Below are 6,603 nucleotides of genomic sequence, written 5' to 3'. Positions count from 1 at the left end.
GGACATTCCTTGGACTTTCTGCTTCGGTCGAATATACCACAAAGTTATATACTTAAGCTTGCCAATTTTCTTGCGTTTTACTGAAGTGTGTTGTGATTGAGCCCATTCATCAAAAAGTCTGCTAATATTATTGTATTTGTTTAGTTTGCGGACCCATCACTAGCCTTGGAGGCTATGGGTGGGACTAACTGCGTGTGTATTGTCTTTTAGAACTAATAATAAAAGTATTCGGTTAAAAAAGAAGTCCTCCACACGCGTTTAAAACTTCGATGTTCAACACCAGATGGCGACTGCTGCGCATGAAAAATGGCAGGCGTGCAGTGCAAGCAATCCGGGCTATTTTTAATATGTCATTAGATTTTAAACGTGAATATGGCAATATGTAATATTTCTCTATTAAGAAGTACACGTAGAAAAGCCCAGTCAGCTATATACTTGCTAAAGAATAAGGAGAGTTGAGTTTTAAGCATGCAAATTTGAGAAAAGCTTGAACGTTCGCTTGGCCAAGTAAGCGACCCCATTTTGGAGACCAGACAAGGTAAGCATAGGTAATTTCATCGCTCAGGTCACTCCTCAAATCCACGTATTAATCTTTCGCCTTTTACTAAAGATTACCGTGGGGAGGGACACTCCAATGAGCCTATAGGCCAATTTTTGAGAGGCCTTGTCCGTTTGGGCAGGGCCTACTATTGAGATCAAAAGGAAGACTTACGTTGTTCAGTGACGCAGATATCGATGAACAAGGGTATTTGGCGTTACCGCTATGGCCGACTGAGCGTAGTAGCGTTACTGTTAGTAAGATGTAAGGCGCCCCTGCGCGCGCCGTTGTCGGCGCACAGATCCGTTGCAGCGTGGTGTAGAAGTGTAAGCTTTCAAAACCGCATGAATAATTTCGGAGAAAACTTTTAAACAGAAGCAACTCGCGCCCCAATACCTCAACTACACAGTAGATCACATCATGTGTCATATTACATAAGGTGCGCAGGCTGGTCCTTGAGGTGAGTTGATTGCAGACCATTCATCCATTATTTTTGCTATTGAAAAACACTGCATTCGGTACAGAGTAAAATGCTGAGTACGATAGACTACGTCCGGCTGCGTGGAATATTAGAACGAACATATTTCATTACGGCATGTGATAAACACGTTGACACCGAGTACATGAAATTTCTAGATATAATTAAAAATGCCGTTGAACGGCGCTCTATGCCGACCCTTAAAAAATACAGCTAGCCAAATTAATTGTCCTTGGATGAATACTGGAATATTAATGTTGTAAAAAGATAAGGATCAATGGTACCACAAATGGTAACAGTTGAGATCAAAGAAACATTACATAACTCAATTAAACGCTATCTAAATCTATCTATGTTTCCAATTAGGGAAAGGGAAAGAAAAACAATGTTATTCATCACTCTTGAAGCAGGCGGATGTAAATACAAGAAAAAATGATGGGACACGGTAAATTACGCAATCGGCTTAGGATCCAACATCTCTACTTTCCCTGAAACTGTTGACGAAGGTACAGCTGAATCATATTGTGCCTATTTTGCCTCCGTAGGGCCTAAGGTACATGCTGACGTTCCTTAAGGGAAAATGTAAGAGCGTGACAACAACACTTTTGCATTGCCTCACATACAAATTCAAGAATTAGTTACAACAGTAAGCAACCTTTCAGTCGCTAAGGCGGCAGAAGCATTACCTGTTAGGCTGATAAAAAACAACTTCGATATACTGGGAATCCATCTACTGCATATCTTAAACCATACGTTGGGAAATGGAGTGTATCCTGTCAGACTGCAGGTGAAGGAGGTGATACCTATCTTTAAAAGCGGTGAACGATCCGACATAGAAAAGTGCGGGCCCGATTCGCTGCTAAATGCAATCAATACAGTTTTTGTAAAGGTACTTTGAAAGCGTATACAAAATTTTTAAAGGCTAATATGACATCATCTGTGCTAATCAGCATGGCTTCAGGCCCTAAACATCTACGTTTTCCGCAGTTATTGTTCGTACACAAATCATAAATACTGCACTGAATGGTAACAAACTTGCCATAGTAGTTTACTTAGATGTATCCAAAGCTTTCGATACGGTAGATCAGACAATACAGCAACAGAAATCGGAAGCTTAGGGTCTGAAAAGAAATATTTCTAATCTAATTAAAAGTTATTTTTCAAATAGGAAACAATATGTTGCTGTAAACAATCTAACCTCTCTACCGCAGAGCACTATTTTCTGTATTCTGCAAGGTTCCGTGCTGAGCCTCTGTTTTTTTTTTTTTTTTTCATAATAACGATCTTCCGTCAGGTCTGAAGGATTCTGAATCTATTATGCATGCCGATGACACTGGATTACTTTCCACAGGCGATAACTTGGAGGAACTGAAATGTAAAATTAAGAACTTAGCGAAGTATCACAATGGTACATAAGTAATAAGCTGACTATAACCAGAAACTAAAGTACACCGTGTTTCACTCGCGAATAACATAAATATATGACCACGTTGCATCAACTATTAACAACAAGAATGAGCTCAGCGTGTCGCAATGCAAGCAATATCTTGGTGCTGTGTTTCAGTCTGATATGCACTGGAAACAGCAAATTATTAATGTCTGCTCCAAATTAAGTCATGGCTGCCATGTATTACTAAGGGCTAGAGAGTGCTTTGGACTTTTGATTTCACGCGTTCTGTATTTCTCACTTGTGCTCGGCGATTTATGCCATTGCCTGCAAACGACTGGCAGGACATACAAAACATATTTAGACCATGTTTGTCGCCTTCAGTAACGTGTTTTTCGTATAATAAATTATTCAAGAAGTACTCACGCCAGTATGCTACTTTTTGAGCAGCCATGCATGTCACCCGTACACATTTCATATAAATTCAAGATAGCTGAAGTAGGAAATACAATAAATAAGGTCCAATAACGAGCTGTCCCTTACTATATTCAGATTATCAATGAAACAAACAAGAGCCGCTACAAACAGTCTATTTACTTTCCCGCCTTCTCATAATACCTACATCCATAGACCTGGACAATATAAAGGAGCCTACGTGTGTAATGAAGTTCCAAACGAAGTAATGGAAAGAAATGAATGATTCGCATCGTTAAAACATCTTTTCCTGATTTCTATGGAAATATGTTGAAATGGAGAAGCGTGTAAATGAATTTACAAAACAAGAAACAGCTCGTTTTTATTTTCGATGCCCTGTCGGTGCGTTGGACATTCCTTGGACTTTCTGCTTCGGTCGAATATACCACAAAGTTATATACTTAAGCTTGCCAATTTTCTTGCGTTTTACTGAAGTGTGTTGTGATTGAGCCCATTCATCAAAAAGTCTGCTAATATTATTGTATTTGTTTAGTTTGCGGACCCATCACTAGCCTTGGAGGCTATGGGTGGGACCAACTGCGAGTGTATTGTCTTTTGGAACTAATAATAAAAGTATTCGGTTAAAAAAGAAGTCCTCCACACGCGTTTAAAACTTCGATGTTCAACACCAGATGGCGACTGCTGCGCATGAAAAATGGCAGGCGTGCAGTGCAAGCAATCCGGGCTATTTTTAATATGTTATTAGATTTTAAACGTGAATATGGCAATATGTAATATTTCTCTATTAAGAAGTACACGTAGAAAAGCCCAGTCAGCTATATACTTGCTAAAGAATAAGGAGAGTTGAGTTTTAAGCATGAAAATTTGAGAAAAGCTTGAACGTTCGCTTGGCCAAGTAAGCGACCCCATTTTGGAGACCAGCCAAGGTAAGCATAGGTAATTTCATCGCTCAGGTCTCTCCTCAAATCCACGTACCAAGCCAGTTTTTTGCCGCCAGAACCCAGTCGCATCGTGCCCGCGCGAGGGCGGCACGCGGGGTCATCGTCGCCATGCCACCGCCGAAGCATCACTTTTTCAACGTCCGGTCGCCACCGGGTACGTCCGTGGACGAAGTTATCGACGCCGTTGAGGCCCTTGTCACGGTCAACGAGATCTACAGCGTCCAGCACCTTGGAGCGTTCGACTTTCAAGTCGGTATCAACTCTGCACCCGCAGTCCACAAGCTTCTCGAAGTAGGCGGTCTCCGCCTCGGAAACCAAGCTGTCGCCCTAGTCCCCGTGGCACGCCAAGTCGCCAGCGTCACCTGCATGTACCTCCCGAGCTACATTTCAGACAACGAAGTAGCCGAGAGTTTGAAGATCTATGGAACCACCCTGAAAATAGAGGAAGCCCGGTATAAAGACCGGCCCAGTATACGCACAGGTACAAGGTACCTCAAGATGAACATGAAACACGACAACCCCCTCCCGAACTTCGCCCGGGTGAGTGGTCATCGTGCCACGTTTGAGTACAGAGGTGTCCGCCGGCTGTGCCGCCGTTGCAGCCAGGAGGGACACTACAAAGCGCAGTGCGAGACACCGTTCTGTCGACGGTGCGGCATCTTTGGGCACCCAGAGGAGACCTGTTCGCTCGCGTGTCGCCGCTGTGGTGGCGCGCACGCAAGCGTGGATTGCACCGCCCGAAAATCGTATAGCATGGCAGCAATGGAAGTGGACGACTTCCCGCCGCTCGGAAGGGCCCCGGAGGCCGAGAGGACGCAGCGGAAGTTCACGCCGCTGAAGGCAGCGCCCCGGTCCCTACAGAGGAGCTGCAACGGTAGGGAAGGGGCGGAACACGGTCCCACGTCGCAGGACCTCGTTCCGAGGACGGAACCGCAAGGTCCGCAAGATACCGACGGCATCAAGACGCCAAGCCAGCACGACAGCGTCCAGCCAGAAAGCGGCGCCGCAGCCGCATCCCGTGGCGGCGGTAGCACCCGAAAGGGAGCACAAGATGGCGACAGCGGACACACGCCCTCCCAGGAAGGCGTGAGGCAGCAGAGCATCGGGCCGACGCCTGGTTCGAGTCGAGCGGACACGGAACAACGGAAGGACGCCGACGGAAGTTCGAGCCAATGGTGGGACAAAACAGGCGATGAAGATGGGCAAGAGGTCACCACTGGCCCCCGCGCCAAAACCGAAACAAGGCGAAGCAGCGTTTCGATCGAGCAGTCGGGCCAGGAAGCAGGGGGCGAGGAAGACGCCCAAGCTCAGGACCAGCTTCCTCGTACAGAGCCTGTTACCCAGCAACAGGCAGCCGTTCTACTAGTAACACGAAGTAGCCCCAAGGGGCGGCGAGAACGGGGGGACAGGCGGGGCGCCCGACGAGGTTCCGAGGCGAGCACCGACGCGACGACCTTGCTGGAAACCGAAACGTCGTCGACGTCGTCATCAGACGAGCCGAGCGCGCTCGTCATAGACGAGGAAGCGCCAGAATCCCCGAGGGGCGAGAGCAGCGACGACCTGCGCAGGCGCGACTCACGCCCCGGAGACAGCCGAGCAGCGCACAGCGATGTACGCCAGCAGCCGGAGCCACTCGGCCACGGCAGCACCGTGACTCCCTCAGTCTCGGCGGAACACGGAACGGAGCGGCCGCACGGGAGTGCCAAGAAACCTAGGCGCGACGACAGTGGTGAACGGCGGTTGGACTGGTCCGCTACGGAATGGACAGACCTAACGCCCGGGCGACGTGACAGTGAACCAGGGTCTGTCGACGCAATGGATGCGGACGACAGTGACTTTTATTAGGTACGTGAGCGACAAAGATGCTTTCGTCTTTTTCTGTTCACGGCAGATTGTGTACCACGTCCGTAGTTAAGCCTATGACTACTGTTCCGTCCTCGGTTGCGTGGCCAGCCCGTAGCGGCGCCGGACGCGCTGAGAAGTCAACGGCCTTTCTTCTAGTGGTTCAACTAGTTACCTGTACGGTTGTGTTCTCGCCGCCGCTTAGGAGGGCATACGGCGAGGGCTGTCTGTGGGCGCGTCTTTTCGATGTCTCGCTCGTCGGAGCGGGTTTATCTTTCGTGCAACGCTGCTCTCTTGGGGCGGGAGTGGCGGCTCGGCTGGCTGAGCGAGCATGGGGTATGGCTGCCCTGACCGGCGTGGCATTGCCTGCACGTTCACGTAGCATCTTTGTCCACGTAGAGGGTGTTCCATGCGCGGAAGCAACAACATAGACGCGTGTCCGCGTCAAAATGCTCGTCTTGCCCGTGGCGTGTTTTTACCTTGCAGTTTGTCACTTGTGCGGGCGTGACCCCGCTGTCATCGAACGGATGCCGAGCCTTCCTTTTTTTTTTTTTTTTCTTTTCTTTTTTTTTTTTTTTTTGACATTTTGTGTGGGGCGCACCCTGTTCACTGGCGAAACTGTTTTGTTCGGGCCCACTTGCGTGGCACGTGTTCCCAGCGCGGCTGCGGATAGACGCAAGTTTAGCGTCCAGAATACATATTCATCATTATTGTTTCTGCGCCACAATGCAACAGCTGGCCGTGAAGGCACGCGGGGCAACCGATGCTCGCCGTGGTATACACGCGCCCCGGACACTCTAGTGGGTCGGCAGTCGCAGCGCGCAACCGGCCTATCCTTTATTTTTCAACATTGTATCATCGTTTAGTGTAGAGGGTTAAGCCACCCCTCAATGCGCGCCATGATTTTTGAATTCTGTAGTATGTGAATGTGTTTTTAGGCAACAGGTATGTTGCAACATGCGTATTATTGTCATGTGCCTAG

General features: G+C 48.0%; 1 pseudogene; it reads left to right on the top strand.

Annotated features, from left to right (window-relative positions):
• Window positions 1-557: 557 nt before the first annotated feature.
• Window positions 558-680, top strand: LOC140216890 (U5 spliceosomal RNA; annotated as a pseudogene).
• Window positions 681-6,603: the final 5,923 nt, after the last annotated feature.

This window comes from Dermacentor andersoni, chromosome 3 (genome assembly GCF_023375885.2).
Source record: "Dermacentor andersoni chromosome 3, qqDerAnde1_hic_scaffold, whole genome shotgun sequence".
Taxonomy (NCBI): domain Eukaryota; kingdom Metazoa; phylum Arthropoda; class Arachnida; order Ixodida; family Ixodidae; genus Dermacentor; species Dermacentor andersoni.
The sequence above is the reverse complement of the archived record's forward strand: the minus strand, read 5'-3'. Positions and strand labels throughout refer to the sequence as shown.